This window comes from Cydia fagiglandana, chromosome 25, assembly GCF_963556715.1.
Source record: "Cydia fagiglandana chromosome 25, ilCydFagi1.1, whole genome shotgun sequence".
NCBI classification, from domain to species: domain Eukaryota; kingdom Metazoa; phylum Arthropoda; class Insecta; order Lepidoptera; family Tortricidae; genus Cydia; species Cydia fagiglandana.
The window spans coordinates 4490476-4510735 of NC_085956.1; the positions used below are offsets into that span (position 1 = coordinate 4490476).

Sequence of the window (20260 nt, forward strand, 5' to 3'; positions counted from 1 at the left end):
CTAGCTAAACATGAACCCACAAGCCCTAAAGTTAAGGGCTTATGGGTTTATGAGCATGGGTTCAAAATTACTTTAGGCGCAAGTCTCTCTGAATCTAAATTTTTACTAAAACCTGCGATATTCTACTACTTCAACCATCACTTTTAATTCATATTATTAACACTTATGTACATAAGTTCAATGGATTGACCCATATTATTTTTCTACATTGAACAAAGTCACTTGAATATTTATATGTTGATTATATAACAGCCTGTAGGTAACATAATTTGAACAGTCATTAATATTTATTTCTTAATTTGTCTATTGACAATATAATGTTTATATTCTTATGCACAATTATTTTAATCTTACGAACAATCTTTCATAATTTGAATAGTCACTTTAATAATTTGAATAGTCTCTTTAATAATTTGAATATCACTTTAATAGTTTGAACAGTCACTTTCATAATTTGAACAGTCACCTCAACAATCTGAACAGTCACTAAACTGCACTTTCTGTCCTTGTTCGCAGGTCGATTGGCAAAGTAATATTTAAATGCAAGAGAGCGCGCCACGAGAAAAGGGTATAACCCAAAAAGTCTACGAATTCCTCACAGACTTTTTCTACATATATATAAAATTCGCGTTATACGCTGTAGCTATATATATCCTGTTTTACTACTATGATTATTATTTTGGATGATTTCTAGTGAGCAGAGGATGTGAAGTGCTAGTGCTAGTGCTAGTGAAGTGATTAACATTGAACATTGACATTTTCACGTTGGAGAGGACTATTGGTAAGTTATTTTTGTTATAATTAATAATTAACATTTTTCTTTGAAGTGTTCAAAGTTTATCAAGTTATGGAGGATAAAGCGTCAATTACTGGCCACTCTTTAATAATTGGCCACCTTAGACTAAAAATGAATTATATTCACTTATAAATAGAATTCTTTTTAATATACGGTGGCTAGTTATTGAAGGGTGGCCAGTTATTGATCTTATACAAAATAAATAAATACTTTACCTAATAGTATGAAAAAAGTACTAAAATTTAAGTTGATGCCCCCCCCCCCCCCATACAATCAAAGTACTGCTCGAATTATAAAACTGTATGCTGAAATAACAAACATTGCCATGAAAATTTTTATTTAATATTTATATTTGTCTGGTATTTGGTTTTGTTAATGTCAAGTAACGTAACCTTGATTTTCATACATTTATTTTTAATTTTATGGGGAGATTTTAAGGCGGAGGCTATGTTTTTATGTCTTAAAGTCAAATCACACTGTATGGTAGGTAATTATTGTCATTAAAACCAAATAGAGTTACAGCTTTAACAATATTCCGTCTACTAGTCTAATACTAATAGTAATGCGATTGGAAAGCTATCGATTACGTTTGTATCGATAGCGAATCGAGAATCGAGTCGAGGTCGCGTTACGTCACACACTTTTACCGCTCGCAACCTATTTTGTACGTTATCGATAAAAACTTGGGCATATTTTTATAGTTCCATACCATAGAGAATAGACGAGGCAAAATGATAGGTCACCTGATAAGACAAAGACACGACCTTAGAGGATATAACTGTGATATAACCAAATGGAGACACCTTGTCTGTAATTTTCAGTACAAAACAGTCTGCCGACTTTTGCGGGGGAGAGCCAAGTAAAAATAGCCATGTCAAATAAACGTCAGTCCAGAGAATATGTATGACCATCGGCCGCCTATTTTCGACCGAGGGGAACGCCTGTTAATGGCTACTCCGTTTGGTTATATCCTCTAAGGACACGACTCTTTGAAAACTATATTAGAAGGCAAGATCGAAGCTAGGAGAGGAAGAGGAAAACCACGAGCAAGCTATACACAACAACTAAAAGCAAAAGCAAATACGTCAAGTTGAAAATAGCAGTCTTAAGGTATTATCTACCAGTTAACCAATTAAATGCGCTAAGCCAGAAAGGTTATGTAGGTGCAGGACGTTTCAAAATAATAAGTAATAACAATAAATGTTGTTTGTTAAAAAATAAAAGACAGACATAAATGATTATGTTTTTAGGGTTCCGTACCCAAAGGGTAAAACGGGACCCTATTACTAAGACTTCGCTGTCCGTCCGTCCGTCCGTCCGTCCGTCCGTCTGTCACCAGGCTGTATCTCACGAACCGTGATAGCTAGACAGTTGAAATTTTCACAGATGATGTATTTCTGTTGCCGCTACAACAACAAATACTAAAAACAGAATAAAATAAAGATTTAAATGGGGCTCCCATACAACAAACGTGATTTGTGACCAAAGTTAAGCAACGTCGGGAGTGGTCAGTACTTGGATGGGTGACCGTTTTCTTTTTCGCTTTTTTTGTTTTTTTTTTTTTGCATTATGGTACAGAACCCTTCGTGCGCGAGTCCGACTCGCACTTGCCCGGTTTTTTTACATTTGCCACTTTTGCCAGTTTATGGATCGCTAGACGTTTATACTAACTGTAGATGAATACCAACACTAATTTAATCACTAATTAGCAAAATTCAGGAAATCGTCAACTAGTCTAGAAAATATATCATTAAATATGAATTTGTTATATTGCTAAATAAAACCGGTATTATCGATTAAGCATCCTCAATTAATTGTCTACGCTATTAAATAAAATGCCAATTAATGAATTTGTAACCAAAATGTGGTAATAAATCGTGAAATACAAACGGGTTTTATCATTAGGTGTAGAACAGTATAGTAAATACAAAACTTAATGTTTTTGATATTATATAATACGAAGATCAAAGGTATCCCGCAAAGGAATTATTAAAGGAATTAATAATATACAAAATAATAACAAAATAACCTAGTTCATTTTAGATTTCATCAACTCTCAATAGTCCTTAACACCCTGGCGGGTGCTGCCTCTGCGTGCGTCCCATGACACGGGTAAGGGCAGCATCCGCTCGGTGTACCCCTTACATTTCATTAAAGTGTCAAAAGGGCCTCTACGTGATGGCTTCGGCTCCGCGTACGCCTCCCAAAGGTCCGGAACACCATTGTTCCGTGATTGGAAAGAAATACAAAATAAATATGTAGGGCCCAGACGGAGATGGCGGGACAACTTAGACACCTTCATTAATAACTGGCCGGAAAAAGCTCAACAACGGGAGTCATGGAAATCAAGGGGACACGCATTTGCCCAGCAGTGGGACAAAATATGTAGAGTAATTCGCCAGTAACTGGCCACCTGTTAGTAACTGGCCACCCTAAACTAAAAATGAATTCTATTCACCTATAAACAGAATTCATTTTAGTATAAGGTGGCTCATTATTGAAGGATGGCCATTTATTGAAACCCTATACTAAAATGAATTCTGTTTATCTGCGAATATAATTAATTTTTATAATTTTAGCTTAGGGTGGCCATTATTTGCCGGTAGCTAGTTACTGGCGAATTACTCGATTGGTTCAAATTATTATGTATAGATTTGTTATAATCAATATGACATTAACAAATTAATGATAGATAGGCTATTTCATATGTATAATATAATCGTTATTTATTTATGTATTATATTATGTACTTTCTTTTATTTATCTTAGGTCTTAGGTTAGGATATTATAATATGAATATAAAAGTAAAATATATAAACACTTACAATATTTTTACATCATTACATTACATTATATTACGACTACATTTTATACTTATTTATACATCACCTATTTATTAACAAAAGGGTCTATTACAATATAATTATTTCGCCTCTGGCTGTTATTGCCGTCTATTAGATATGAGCGCCGATAGGCATTTAGCCGGCGGCGGCGCGCCGGTCAAAATCGGTCGGCGGCGGCGGCGAATCGGCGGCGTGGCCTTGAAACACCTTTGATTAATGAAAAACTAATTTAAACCAAAATTTTACCGAAAAAACATGTTTTTGCTATAACAATGTTATAAAATAAGTGCATACATATTTCAATTTCAAGCAAAATTTATTGAATAAGGTACGAAATTTTTTTATATAGTATGAACAGTATCGCGCGGCATCAGAGGCGGTCTTAATCTTGGCGAGCAGAGATGTGACTTATTTGAAATACTTGTATTTAAAATGCAAATACAAAATGCAAAATACCTATTTTGTATTTTGTATTTAAATACCTTTTGAAGAAAACTATTTTGTATTTTATTTGAAATAGTTTTTGGGACCTATTTTCTATTTTCAAAATACAAAATACTTTATAGTAGGTAGGTAATGTAGGTAGGAGTTACAATCTCTTCTGATGTTACAATCCTGGCAACTCTCTCATTATTTTAACATGGAACTGTTGAATCTGTTTAGTAACGTCGCACATGACCACAAGCGTAGCGAGTGGTTAAAAAAGTGGAATCTTGAGTGTTGCGAGGGTTTCAAGGCACGAAAGGAGAATAAACTTTTCTGCCCTGGTGAAACACAAACGAGACGTTTTCATCACACTAACGAGAGGCATTATACTAGCTGTAAAACATTACAAATTAATGCTTTAAAAGTTGGCCGTTAAAAACCATCATCCATACCTACATCCTACCGGTTAATATGAGCAAACAACTAGAAATTTGCACTTAAGATAGAGGATTGATTTTAAAGAATAAAGAGAGTCTTTTCAACTCGGAAATCCCGAGTAATACTTTTTAATTCAGACTAGGTATCCACTACTCAGAGTACCTTTCATCGCAAAGTATTTGTATTTTTAAAAAGTATTTTGAAAATACCTATTTCGTATTTTGTATTTAAATACAAAATCAAAAACTATTTTGTATTTTGCATTTGAAATAGTATTATCAAGGATGTATTTGTATTTTGTATTTAAATACTTTTTATAAAGTATTTTTCACATCTCTGTTGGCGAGGCCCTGACCGGAAGATCTTTGTGAGGCCCTTGTCTTTTGTGCTAAGTAAAACGTAGCGGATTGACTATATCAGGGAAACGCCTGGTCGACAGTCCAAAGAGCTGAAGTGAGGAAAATCAAGCTCCGTCATTAACCAATATCGACCCAACAAACCGGTTTATGTCAAAAAGTGAGGTCCAAGGCCGAGCTCCACCTAGCACCGAAGACCTGATTCCGACGCCTTCCCATGCGAGGCCAGAGGCTGAGCTGCAGGTAAGCATACAGCTTAGAATCGAATGCCAAGTGTGAGCTTGGCTGACGGCCGAATGTCCGGAGCGCCGATTACGGCGCGCTTCTGTGCGAGGCCGAAGGCCAAGCTGCAAGAGAGCAGAGCTTGGAATTGAACTATTGGTCCAGTGTAAGCAAGTCCGAAGGCCGATAAAGACCGATAGTGTTAAGAACCTGGAGCTTTCCTGCAGGTGCATTCGTGCGAGGTTAAAGGCCATGCTGCAGTGAAGCTAAGATCGGAGAAGATCCAAAGATTGGGCTGCGAGAGAGCAAAGTTTGAAATTTGAACAATGGCTTAAATGAGACCAGATTCCGTTTCCGACGCCCTTCCGTGATTCCGTGCGAAGCCAACGGCAGGACCTTTGGGCGTGAAAACGCTTAATATCTGAAATTAACCCCTTTTAAAGACATTAAACCATGCTTGCAATGATTAAATTCGCGGTGAATGACAGATGGGCTAGCCAGCTGGCAAAATTAGTCATTTTGTTGCCCTAACAGTACTAGCGCGGTTACCAAACAGAAAAGTTTGAATTTACTATCAATATTTTTGAATTATATGGACCTATAATAACTTTTGAATGTCTATAAGCTATTCAGACTGGCGCCGTTAAAGATCTAAACTAGATAAAATATAAATTATCTGATTCTGAAAGTAGTGGTATCTAACAAGGTCACGCCGATGCCACGCCGATAGCCCAGCGTCGGCGGCGGCGGCGCGAAAATTTTGTCGGCGGCGGCGGCGCGCCGGCGCGGCGCTCATATCTACGTCTATACATGTCTTTTTAAGTAGCCATATTGTTATTTTTCTGTTCATATTGCAATATTATTTATGCGGTAATCATATAAATGTTTCCGATTCTAAAAGCTAATTTATGCAATTGCAGCACAAAAATCAATTGTAAGTCATTATTATCATTACCTTGTTAGAGCAGGTACGTCAATTACGCTTATTATTACGTGCGTGTCAAAAATAGGGTCTGTAATAAGAATACTTGTAAAAGAAAGGTTATTGAAAGATTGCGCTTTCAACATAAATAACTAGAGACATATGATTACATATGGTTGACGACCGGTCTGGCCTAGTGGGTATTGACCCTGCCTATGAAGCCGATGGTCCCGGGTTCGAATCCTGGTAAGGGCATTTATTTGTATGATGATACAGATGTTTGTTCCTGAGTCATGGTTGTTTTCTATGTATTTAAGTAATTATATATTATATACAGGGCGTCCCACAGCTATGCCACATGGAGGGAAAGTACCCTGAATATTGTAGATGGAACATTTTACTGAAAAAAGACATTATTTTAATTTTAAAAACAATTTAAACTGCATTCATGATTTTTAAATAATTACATGGTTGAACCGGGAATCGAACCCGCTACAGGAGAAAAAAAAACACCCTGTAGCTTTTTCATCCCGATCGAAAGGCTTCATCATAAGGATTATTTTTTGCTAAATAACATAGTGTCAGAAACTAAAGGAAGACCATGAATTTTAACATTTGATGTGAAATTTAGCGAAATAATCAAAAGAGAGCGGCTTAGTATTCAACAGAATGACACTCATTTTGAGCATTTGATAAATTAAATTGGTTAATTTGAATTAAAAATGTTAAAATTCATGGGTTTCTTTTTATTACCGACACTATGTTATTTAGCAAAAAATTATCCTTATGATGAAGCCTTTCGATCGGTATGAAAAAGCTACAGGGTGTTTTTTTTTTCGTGTAGCGGGTTCGATTCCCGGTTCAACCATGTAATTATTTAAAAATCTATGAATGCAGTTTAAATTGTTTTTTAAATTTAAATAATGTCTTCTTTCAGCAAAATGTTCTATCTACAATATTCAGGGTACTTACCCTCCATGTGGCATAGCTGTGGGACGCCCTGTATATCGTTGTCTGAGTACCCACAACACGAGCCTTCTTGAGCTTACCGTGGGGCTTAGTCAATTTGTGTAAAAAAATGTCCTATAATATTTATTTATTGTCCTATAATATATTATATGAGTAATGCCGCCAAAAACACTACACGTTAAACTATTTATTTTTACAGAGTATTTTAGTAACGAAACTCTAAGGGCAAAGCGCTAAATTAGCTTAGAAATTTACCTCTTTCTTTAAAACGGTCAAAATCTATGATCTAAAAAAGTATTATTAAATAATTAGCCAATAATAGAAATTGATATGTCGGCGGCCGATCGTAAGATCAGGCATATCGTGAAATTCCTAGGCGTATCGTGAAACCTGAAAATCTTTGACTCGTTCCCTGAGTCGACGGAGCCCCGCGGGGCTCCTATTCCTGGGCAGTTTGCCCTTCGGACATCTGAAGCAACCTTTAACGAACCTATCCTACCTATATATTGGTTTAATGTGACTATCGTCAAAACATTACACAGGAACATTACGATCTGCCTCATCTTATGATCGACCGCTGACAGATAGATTAGACGACCATCATCGATTACAAAATGTAAACCTTGATGGGGCCAAAAATCATCAGGTTTATAAGGAAAAACGTGGCCAGGTTGAGTTCGTCGTGACCGTCGTTCAATGACTGAGGTATCCCGTTATGTGACTAAATTTATCCTTATACCGAGATATCTGGGGGCACGGTAGCGCCCCTGCCAAGTCGAGCAAAACAAAGAGGCACGGCCGTACCATCCTTTTCTCAAAGCGATTCAGGCCATTTTCGACGACCTGTTATTTTGTGCTGGCTGAAGTTAAAACCCTGAATTTTCAGTGGCATATAGGGCTTAACATGCTTTAGATATATTCTCATAAACATTAAATCTAAACTTGTAGTTTAAGAATTATTGTACGTCAAAGTTCCTTATTTTCGACACTGACACACTCACTCAGTCACTCACCGATCATCACAATTCTAAGGTACTTCTAGCATACCCACAAGCTTCAAATTTTAAACATATGTAGTTTTCAGCTTATCAAGCCATAGAAAATCTAAAAATATTGCAATATCAGTCACGTTTTAAAGATCTACGAACTGCATAAGTAAGTTACGCGTCATATACAAACCCAAAAGATATATTTGTAGTGACAGGAATGCTATAACAGTTCCAATATTTCCATACAAAATTTAGGTGTCCAACTGGTGTGACTGAGCGTCCGCGAACATGTTAATTAAAGTTATACCAAGAAAAGTTTGCAATAATTTTGAAAGCATACGCAGGGCAAGTGTCATATACGTCATAATTTCATAGAAGTTTGACTTTTAAAATAGGTAACACTTGCACTGCGTGCCTACGTGGGCTATCAAAATCGCTGCAGACTTTTCTTGGTCTAACTCCATAAAGCTTATTGAGCATAGAGTGGGAAGTTAATTTGTATATAATTGTCTCAAAATAATTACCTAGCTAGCAGTGGCGGCGCGTCAGACATATTCATAGGCAAGCCTAATTTTGCTTACATATTTATTTTACAACTCTGCTCAAACGTCCAAAAACAGGCAAGCCGGTGGGAATCGGCTTTTATGGACGCGCCGGCTGCTAGCTAGATGCATCAGGATGGGCATTTTGCCGTTTTTGTTGTTTCTTTACATAACTCTAAACGAGTCTTGTGAAATGCCACCTAAAGGTCAGTTGCACGTGACGACTTAAATAACGCAGGATAATTTCCACATGTTGAATAAAAATCTACAGATGTCCATGACTACTACTAAAATAAGCATTTGACGACAGTACCAGGCGTGGCTCACTCCGCGATTTCGCCGCTTTGCTACAGGTAGCTAAAAGTACATCCGTTCGACCCCAATTTTGGGGTTAGCCATAAGCCGCGCGTGGCGCTGTCGCCACGTAGCGGCCATATCTGTGCTGACCGTGACAGACGCGTTTTGTTAGAGAGTGAGTCTTCTGTACCTAGTACTATTATTTATTCTGTGACAGTACCTATCAAGTAAAGTGAATTTTGTTGTTTTAGATTAAATGTGCTAGCATTCTGTTTTAACTCCAGCTTTTATTATTAGTTGTAAACATAGAGAACCACTATATAAGACAAGAGTGCTCACTCTATACATCAGTATTGGTACAGTTGCCATCAGATATATCGGAGCGGCCAAGGTGTTCACAATATCTGAACAAGCACTTTAACGCCTTGACAATAGAGGCGTGCTCAGATATTTATGAACACCTTGGCCGCTCCGATATATATGATGGCGACTGTACTAAAAAGTCTAATATTTTCATAGTCGACATCTAGCATCGAGTAGCGGAATTATCAGCACTGCTATGTTCGTTTTTTTAGCATTAAAAATAAGGTAAACAATCGCATCAAAAGACACATCACTTTTAGTTGAAAAACACATTTTAAAAATAAGTTACGGCAAATATGTAACAATTATGAATCTAATACGATCATTTATGTTCTTCTGCTTTCATAAGTAGGTAATAGTTACTGATTTTTAAAACGCGTTTTTCAATTAAAAGACATGTCAAGATCGCTTACCTTCTTTCAAGTTCTTTCTAATGCTAAAAAAACGAATGTACTTATAAGTAGCAGTAGTAGCACTGTCAAGTGACAATAGATGTAGCACCGATCGGAAAGTCTTATGTTGTTGAGCATTACACTTTCCGCTCGGTGCTACATCTATTGTCACTTGACAGTACTACTACTACTGCTACTTAGCAGTGCTGATAATTCCGCTACTCGATGTTAGGTCGACTATGAAAATATTAATCTTTTTTAATACCAATACTGATGTATAGAGTGAGCACTCTATGTATTTTTTTCTCTAATTCGTCGGGTGACAAGGAAAAGTCACTAAGTACTATCAAAAAATTAAAGTAACAATGCACTTAATTACACTTGTAAAACGGTTTATTGTCCAATAATTTCAATGGTGTTGGTTAGTGACTTTTGCTTGTCACCCGACGCTATCTATGCCAAAACTGATACTATATTTTTTCATGCTTAAACTCTTTAAAATTCTCAGTCATTTCGCGATATTTAGTCACGATGGTGAAATACAGTCTGAAAGGTATTTTCTACATTCCAAATATGGAATTCTACAAACTCTTGAACTATTAAAAAACCGCGTTGTGTAAGAATACTAATATTAAATCAATAGCTAAAGCCCACAATCTATTTTGTCACCTGTCGGCCTTCGTTTCCAACCTTGTTCAACCGGACAGACTTGTTTCCTTAAATATGTACACAATTCTGCACCTTATCCAGTTGAGTTACGGCGAAATATGTATAGATATTTAGGGACTGGATTGTGCACATTGCGCATAACTATGTAATCGATTTTACACCTTACTCCGTTGATATAAGGATACATGTGGATATACATTTCTGGACTGGATTGTGCACAGACTTGGAATTCCGTGATTTTCCACAAGTACTTAGTTGATAATAAATGAAAGGTCATTATTGCGGACCAAAGACTTGTATAGGTAATTAGTGGCCTAAAGGGGCCCACAGATTACCAGTCCGCCGGACGATATCAGCCTGTCAGTTGTTCGGAACTGTCACCTTTTGCGATTTACTGACAGGCCGATATCGTCCGGCGAACTGGTAAGCTGTGGGCCCCTTTAGGCCCCTAATTACCTAAACAAGTCTTTGGTCCAACGCAATAATGACTAATGACCTTACATTTATTAAAGTTTTTTTTAGCATTAGAAATAAGGTAAACAATCTTGACGCGTCTTTTAATTGAAAAACACATTTTAAAAATAAGTTACGGCAAATATGTAACAATTATGAGTCTTATACGATCATTTATAGTCTTCTACTTTCATAAGTAATAGTTATTGATTTTTAAAAAGCATTTTTTCAATTAAAAGACATGTCAAGATCGCTTACCTTCTAAAATGCTAAAAAAACTAACTAAGGTATTGCGCATTAAATCAAGCACTTTTACCTAGCGCTTAAATTAATGCAGAAAACTCAGCCCAAAAGTTATAAATTCCAACATAACTAGCTACACTAAGGAATGACCTACCCATTGTTTCGTGTGAGACTGTATTGCCTCACACACAATGGTACAGTCAACCACGTGATTTGACTGCAAAAAGCGCAGTTGGCAATAGGTAGGGTTTGCACGACGGATCCGAAATGTATGGGAATATCCGCGGATCCGGATCCAGATCCGGATAATTTCATACATTTCGGATCCGGATTGCAAACCTTAGCAATAGGGTGTTAAACAAAGCATGTGGAACGAAAGGACTTGAAGAACTTTGTTTATGTATCCTGTGTTCAGTCGCTTTCAGATACATCGGAGCCGTCAAGACGCTCAGAAATATCTGAACACGCCCCTATTGTCTAGGCGTCAGAGTCATCATCATCATCATCATTTCAGCCTATATACCTACGTCCCACTGCTGAGCACAGGCCTCCTCTCATGCGCGAGAGGGCTTGGGCTATAGTCCCCACGCTCTAGCCCAATGCGGATTGGGCGTTAGAGTGCGTGTTCAGATATTGTGAACACCTTGGCCGCTCCGATATGTCTGATGGCGACTGTTCATGTTAATTTGAAGTCGAAGATCTCGGTTTGAACCCCGGCGATTACTTCTGACTGATACAGACGAACTGCATCCCGACTGCAATTTGTGCAACGTCGGCGTGCAGTCGGCGTGCAGTTCCCATACCAAATATAGAGAGAGAAAAAAACCGGGCAAGTGCGAGTCGGACTCGCGCACGAAGGGTTCCGTACCATAATGCAAAAAAAACAAAAAAAAGCAAAAAAAAACGGTCACCCATCCAAGTACTGACCACTCCCGACGTTGCTTAACTTTGGTCAAAAATCACGTTTGTCGTATGGGAGCCCCATTTAAATCTTTATTTTATTCTGTTTTTAGTATTTGTTGTTATAGCGGCAACAGAAATAGATCATCTGTGAAAATTTCAACTGTCAAGCTATGAGATACAGCCTGGTGACAGACGGACGGACGGACGGACGGACAGCGAAGTCTTAGTAATAGGGTCCCGTTTTACCCTTTGGGTACGGAACCCTAAAAAAGGGAGCTCGAAAACAACACAAAAGGTAATCACGGTCCATATCCCGGTCGATATAAGTCTAGTGATACCGACAACCTTCATAATTAAGCTGCCGTTTCAATATCCGTGTTTCCAAGAACAATGGTGTAGTATATCTCATTATTCGGCCACTTTATCCTATTGTACTCCTAATAACGTTATATAACTGAGGTCACTTAATACTTGTATGACTTTCGAAACGCGAATTACTAAAATTAGATGCTACCTACTTTACTTTATGGGTGCCTTAGGATTTAAATGCGTACGGTATTCGGTCGGTCGGTTTTTTAGCATTAGAAAAAAGGTGAAAAATCCTGACGTGTCTTTTAATTGAGAAACACTTTATAAAATAAGTCACGGCAAATATGTAACAATTATGAATCATATACTATTATTTTCATTCTTTTGCTTACATAAATAGGTAATATTTACCAACGTACTGATTAAAAAAAATCGTTTTTCAATTAAAATACACGTCAAGATCGCGTAGTCTTTTTCTAATGCTAAAAAAATAGTTATTTGTTTTACAAGGGGGCAAAGTTGTTGTTTAACCGCTCGTGCTAATATTGATACCCGAGCAAGCGAAAGATGCCAAAATTGAACCACGAGCGTAGCGAGTGGTTCGAAAAATGGAATCTTGAGCGTTCCGAGGGTTTCAAAGCACAAGCATACTTAGTATAAAATCAGACTTAGTATGGTGGTAACGGAGAGGAAGGAAAAAAACTGTATGGATTATACGGTCATTAACCCACAAACAAAACGAGTAATAAACACAAATACCAAAACCAGCTCAATTACTGGTATCGGAAGAGATAAAAAACATCTCGATACAAATTGCGTAATCAGAAGTAGGTTGAACTGAAATTGCTTACTATCAACACAATTACTGTATTATATGTTACACGTATTGCTGATTCTGGTTTAGCAATTAGTTAAGGATTTTTGTTTTGAGACGAGTTTCTCGCCGGTTCCGTATTGGGATACCCTCCTCGAATTTAGAAGGGATTTAAATTAGCTAGCTTTAAGTATAGCGCAGGGTTAGAGCTGGGGTAGCTTTATTTGACATTAGGTATTAGTAAACAAAAAATCTGTTTATTTCTTAGGAGATTCGAGGTACATATTATAACTTAGTTACTATCTCAATATTTTGAGATTAATTTAACTAAGCTTAGCCTTAAATATGTAGTGCTTACATGTTATTTTAATATAGTTGTAATTTACATTAAATACATTAATCTTATACCTTTAATCGAGCAATTCTTGTTTATATATGTGTTAATATATTTCGATGAAATTTGCTATATGGGGGTTCTCGAGGCCGGAAAATCGATCTAGCTAGGTCTCATCTCGGGGAAAACGCGCATTTTTGAGTTTTTATATGTTTTCCGTTTCTTAAGTGTACTCTTTGCTAACAGGATATTTTTCTAAAGTTTCTATACTAGGTACTTTGTTTGGGTAAGCTGTTCAGGATATATGCATAGGTACTTGAAAAAAGAACTTAGCCCCCCCCACATCTAGCGTCTTTCGAGCGTCGGCGTCGGTCGGCGTCTGGTCAGCGCTATGGAAAATGACGTCGCTGCGCAGTTGCGTCGACGCTGCGTCGACGTTGCGTCGAGCAGCGGCCATAAAATTGTAGACGCCTACGCTCGAAAGACGCTAGATGTGGGGGGGCCTTAATAGTCGACTTATGGAATGAGACAAAGATTTTCACGTTTCACGATACGCCTAGCAATTTCACTATTTGCCTGATCTTACGTCCACTAACATAACCACCAAATGTTATCAAAATCTAACGAAAAATAGTTGATAACATAAATAAAGATCGAAAAATCGAAACCAATAACAAATCGTTATATCTGAATCAGCCATGTTTTTTTTGTTTCATTGGTAAGCATAAATGCCATAAAAAGCTACATTTCTTTTTATGTCTTTGTTTTAACTAGTAGTTATTGGATCATTATTTATTGAATACACTATACAGGGTGATATCGATGACGTGAATAAAAATAATACCTAAGGAAATTTATAGATGAATGCGAAGTTTTTTTAAGAATTTTCAATTACGTTGTAGAGGTCGCTACCGCACACACGCGAATTTGTCAGGATTTTTAGGGTGATATCCGGACTTTTGGCAGGATATAAATACCATTTTTTCATATTTTTTCATATGCCAAGCCTATATATATTTCCCTATGAAACTTGTAATTATTACACCAATAGAGCTCTCGAATTTTCCTTTAGCATCATTTTTAAACTAATTTATATTGCATACCTATGCGGTCCCATAGCACATTTGTCAGAAGGGCCGAAGCTGTTACATTAGAAACATTAAATTTACGATGTCAAGGTAATTTAGTATCATTAAGAACTGCAGTCATACATGTATGATACCTTGCTTAGCCGGCTCGATAATTAATACATATAAACAAACATGTTTCTTATAGTAATCATACTCGTTAGTTCTCTTCGCGGCCTAATAAGGAGAATTACGAAATATTAGGAAAAAGTTTTTGGCAATAATTCCATTTTTGGTACAAGCTTTTATCGCTGACTGTACTTTTCTTTCCACAGACAACTAATACTCATCGAGACCATTCTAAAAACCCCAAAACAATTAGGTTGCATTGTTTTATCACAGAATTCTTAAGGCCCCCTCCTGTCTCTATCATCAGATCAGCTCGATGGTACCATAATATTGCATTGTCACCCGACTTACATAGGCATTTTACAATGCGCTTATGAACGTCAAAACGGATTTAAATTTCAAATTTAAATCCCCCCTCAATTGTAGGAGGGTATCCCAGTACGAGGCCGGCAACAAACACGGCGGGACACGTCTTTTCAAAACATTACATCTTATAATTAACATGCATTACGAGTAATTAAGAAAAAATACAATTTAAATTACTATAAAAATAGACAAGACTATAATAGATGTAAGTGTAAGTAAGAAAACCGGCCAAGTGCGAGTCAGACTCGCGTTTGCAGGGTTCCGTACATAAGTCCGACTCAAGCTTGACTGCACATTTCTAATAGGTTTTCCTGTCATCTATAGGTAAAGAACTATTTAGTGTATTTTTTTCAAAATTTTAGACCCAGTAGTTTCGGAGATAAAGGTGGGGAATGGTCATTTTTTGGCTATTTTCTTAAATAACTTCGAACCTATGTATGTATTTTAAAATTATACAAAAAATATGTATGTCCATCTTTAGGTCACTAATTTACATATGTGTACTAAATTTCAACTTAATTGGCGTAGTAGTTTCCGAGAAAATAGACTGTGACAGATGGACAGACAGACAGACGCACGAGTGATCCTATAAGGGTTCCGTTTTTTTCCTTTTGAGGTACGGAACCCTAAAAAAATCCTAAGAACGGTTAGTCAACGCATTTTTGGGTCATCCTGTATAATTTGATTGATACTACTGCCCTCCTAAATCCGTCATTTGAGCAATATCAGCAAAAATAATACTTTATAAAAACCGCAATAACATGTTAATTGACGGTTACTAAACCTTATAAAACTATTATACAACTTTTTAGAGCCCACTTCTAAAATGCTTGCCCAATTCCGATGTAATAACAATAACATAACCTAGATATAACAGCTGATTTGATAGAATACGTGATGTCCCCGTCAACGTAGCGTCCACACCGCTGCTTAAAAACGGTGACGCTACCTACGGATCGGAACCGGTTTTTTGCGAAAATTTCGAAATACAAATACAAATATACGGATATTTCGAATTATTTTATACTCAAAATGTAGGACTCAGTTGAGTTTTGCCCAATTGAAAACGAAATAATTAACAAGGAACAAAAAATACCGTTTTTGTACACATACAAAAACATACCCGTTTCCGATCCCTGTGTGTAAGCATGCTGTTTTTAGGGTTCCGTACCCAAAGGGTATTTATAAAAACGGGACCCTATTACTAAGACTCCGCTGTCCGTCTGTCCGTCCGTCTATCTGTCACCAGGCTCTATCTCATGAACCATGATAGCCAGGCAGTTGAAATTTTCACAGATGATGTATTTCTGTTGCCGCTAATGCCGTTATAGCAACAAATACTAAAAACAGAATGTAATAAATATTTACGTAGGGCTCCCATACAACAAACGTGTTTTTTTTTTGCCGTTTTTCGCGTAATGGTTCGGAATCCTTCGTGCGCGAGTCGGTCTCCATGTCCTCCTAAGAGTGAATTCGTACAGTTTTGCGGCACGGCTGCGATTCCACACCGTCGTCGTTTTTAAGCACCGATGTGGTCGGACCTTAAACATTCAGGCCAATTTGAACGTTCTTTTTTACCTGTGCCTGTATAAACTTAATTTTTCAACCATATTTTGCGAGATGAATTAAAATATAACTAGGTCACACTTAGCAACTTTTAGACGAAAAAAAATTAATTCAAGGTTTTTTAGAATATCATACGTACGAAAAATATATCTGCCTTAGGGGCTATTCATAAATTACGTCATTTAAAATTAGGGGTGGGGGTCTGCACATCGGATGACGGTAGCATGAAGTAGGAGGAAATGGGGTCATTTAAAGCATGGTTTTTGGATGATTGGGGGTCAAAAATCGTCAAAAAAAGGATGACGTAATTTATGGACAGCCCCTTAGTAACATAACCTGTTTTGTCTCTTTATGTGGATAAAGTATTCATACACACACATACACAAAAAACTGTGTCAAAAGGTCACACACAAACTGCATTTACACCTGTGTATATTCAGCTATATTAGCACTTAACATCTAAAAATATAAGTGGATGCAAAGACTAGTAAATAATGAAGACTGGCAATTACCATACAAAGTATTTATTATAAATGTCGGCGGCCGATCGTAAGATCAGGCAGATCGTAATGTTCCTGTGTAATATTTTGACGAGAGTGACATTAAACCAATGTATAGGTAAGGTACACTGAGAGAAAAGGATAACAAAAACACACTTAGAATTACAAAAATAAACATAATCCGGGGACAAGGAGAGTCAACTAATAGGAACAACTTTTGCAATTTCTATTAGTTCTTGCAATTTCTATTATCTGTTTGTTGAAATTAGATTTAGGATTACTGAGCTGTTTGTAGAAATAAATAAACTTTACAGAAATAGTGAAACGTCTATAATTATTACTAAACTTCATTTTTTCCCCAGTACAGAACTGTTTTTTAATTCCTGGTTTAGTTTACTAATGATTTTTCTCTCACTGTAGGTTCGTTAGGTTGCTTCAGATTCCCGAAGGGCAAACTGCCCAGAAATAGAAGCCCCGCGTAGCGGGGCTCCGTCGACTCAGAGAACGAGTCAAAGATTTTCACGTTTCACGATATGCCTAGGAATTTCACGATCTGCCTGATCTTACGATCGGCCACCGACATACATACACCAATGAGAAAATGACTTTGTTTGGTTACTAGTCTCTCTTACTAATTTGTCTCTCGTGTATGTGTGTTTGTGTTTGCTTAGCGAATGAAACCAGGTAACAATGTCCATTGGGCCATTGTAACAAGGTATTACCAGCTTTATGTAACTCAGTTGATGTTATATTCTGACACACTTTTGGTTGCTAGGTCTCGCAATTTTTAGGATTGGTCTTATCTTTGATCGGAACTGTTGGTTGGTCATTTGGAAAACTACGAGTAACCAAAACCATATTATTTTCAAAGAACTGTGCAAAAAGCTGGTCGATACCACCGGTAACCAGAGAACTGGCAGCTTTCTCTTGCAGCGCATCAGTATTGCGATTCAGCGAGGGAATGCTGCCAGCATCTTTGGCACAATGCCACGGGGGCCTTTTTTTAGATTTATTTTAATTTATATTAGTTTAGTTTTTAATTTTAGTTTTTAATTTTAGTGTTTAATTATAGTTTTAATTTTAGATAAATGTAGTTTACAATTTAGTTTAATTTATTGTGTTATAAAAAAGTTTAAGTAACACACCATTATTATACCTCGAATAAAAAAAAAAAGTTGGTATTCACCCTGGTAATTAACAATTTCCTCGACCCGTGTCCTTCAGTTTTTGAAACCTATTAAACATACAAAAAAGAGGATTTCCATTCAGCTGAATGTTTTATTTCGTTACCTTAGAAACTTGCTATGAATACCTGATAAGGCATTTTTTTCAAAACATTGATGGGAGAAAATATTCTCAGTATTTGGCATTAATATTCCTGGAGACAGTGAACAAAGAAATATTTGCATATACGGGTGGCTGAACTGGTGACTGGAATAAAATAACGGACTTATTGCACTTTGGGATTCTCAAAACTTTAGTGTTGTTGTGATAGGTATAGGTAGGTACTCCTTTATTTACTTGTACAATTGTACATGATAAATAATATGATAATTCCATTACTCGATGCTAGATATCGACTACGAAAATAATAAGCTTTTTGGTACTAAAACTGATGTATGGTGTGAGCACTGTATGTATATTTTTTAGGGTTCCGTACCCAAAGGGTGAAACGGGACCCTATTACTAAGACTTCGCTGTCCGTCCGTCCGTCCGTCCGTCCGTCGTCCGTCCGTCTGTCCGTCCGTCCGTCTGTCACCAGGCTGTATCTCACGAACCGTGATAGCTAGACAGTTGAAATTTTCACAGATGATGTATTTCTGTTGCCGCTATAACAACAAATAGTAAAAACAGAATAAAATAAAGATTTAAATGGGGCTCCCATACAACAAACGTGATTTTTGACCAAAGTTAAGCAACGTCGGGAGTAGTCAGTACTTGGATGGGTGACCGTTTCCTTTTTGCATTTTTTCCGTTTTTTTTTTGCTTTATGGTACGGAACCCTTCGTGCGCGAGTCCGACTCGCACTTGCCCGGTTTTTTCTTTATGTCACGACTCACACGTTATAATTGATATTACATGATATTTATCACACGGCAATTTAACTTTTCAATAAACTGTTTTAGGTTAGGTCGTGAATAAAACGAGGACTGATTGCGACAGAAGATGCATGCACTCATGTCTGGCCTCAATACATTTACTAATTTCAATACGTCTTATATCCTTTAGCCGCCCAGAGACCTATAGAAGGGTCTCCTGCTCCATTCTAATTTGAACTTTGTGTTGACAAAATACAATTTATTTTTGCTTGGCAAGGTTTGACGTATGGGCGGCTAGAGGATATCACTATAGCCATCGTACACACATACGCCGTTTTTGAAATTACGACGTGCAACTAATTTTCAACAAGTCGTATCTTACTATAATAGTCCTATAGAGATACGACGTTATTGGGCCCGATTCTGATTATGAAATAGACATCTATTAGACATCTTTTAGACATCACCAAGATACGATAACGATATGTTTAAGATCTAACCTGTCAAAGACATTTGCACGATTCTGGAGATACTCTTGAACGATTTCCACAGGATATGACTTAGAGATCTAATTCATATCTAATAGATATCATACTCTATCTAACGTAAAAGTGACATTGGTTCCCGAATTGCGCTGCAAAAGAGAACTACTTGATATCTAAACTATAACGTACCTATCTAGAATGGATCTAGTACGCGTCGTCTCTTGTGAATATCTTGAAGTTCGAATGCCGCAGACTATATCCCTCGTACAGACAGACATGCGCCGTTTTCGAAATTGCGAAGTGGAACTAATTTTCAACAAGTTGTATCTTACTATAACAGTCCTATAGAGTTAGAGATACGACGTTATAGAAATTGTAAGGCGGAGCGTAACGTTAGATGAAAAGGGAGTAAATGTTTTGAAGTTGTATGGTAGATAATACGTTTTGGATCTGATAGTTTGAGGCGTGATGGCGCGTCGTGTTCAAACGCTTGGGATGCTGTCAATCAAATAGTTGTGTAGGTACCGTAAAATGGGGTGAGTTGGGTGAAATTTGACTTTCAAGCCTCGATAAAATTTTATTTTTACATGTGAAAACTGAATGGTGTATATAATAAGTGGTTCGGACGTTTGTATTTTATTTATATAGGGTTTTTCATACAAAGGTGATTTTGGAAGATTGTTTGCGGCTTAGTTATAGCTTATAGACATGTCCTAATCTATCCGATCTAGGTCATATCTATAGTCTGTTCCAGTATTAGTCTGTATCTTTAGGTATTTAAATAAAAGTAAACAAAATCTACCTTCAAATGGCTCCTTAAGCCAGTTG

General features: G+C 37.0%; 1 protein-coding gene across 1 annotated transcript in view; it reads left to right on the forward strand.

Annotated features, from left to right (window-relative positions):
• The first annotated feature begins 549 nt into the window (after positions 1-549).
• The window catches only part of LOC134676996 (proteoglycan 4-like), a 50078-nt gene continuing 30367 nt past the window's right edge, over positions 550-20260 (forward strand). Inside the window, exon 1 of the mRNA XM_063535370.1 lies at positions 550-781. The gene's annotated coding sequence lies outside the window, so the exon portion shown is untranslated. The remainder of the gene's footprint in view (positions 782-20260) is intronic.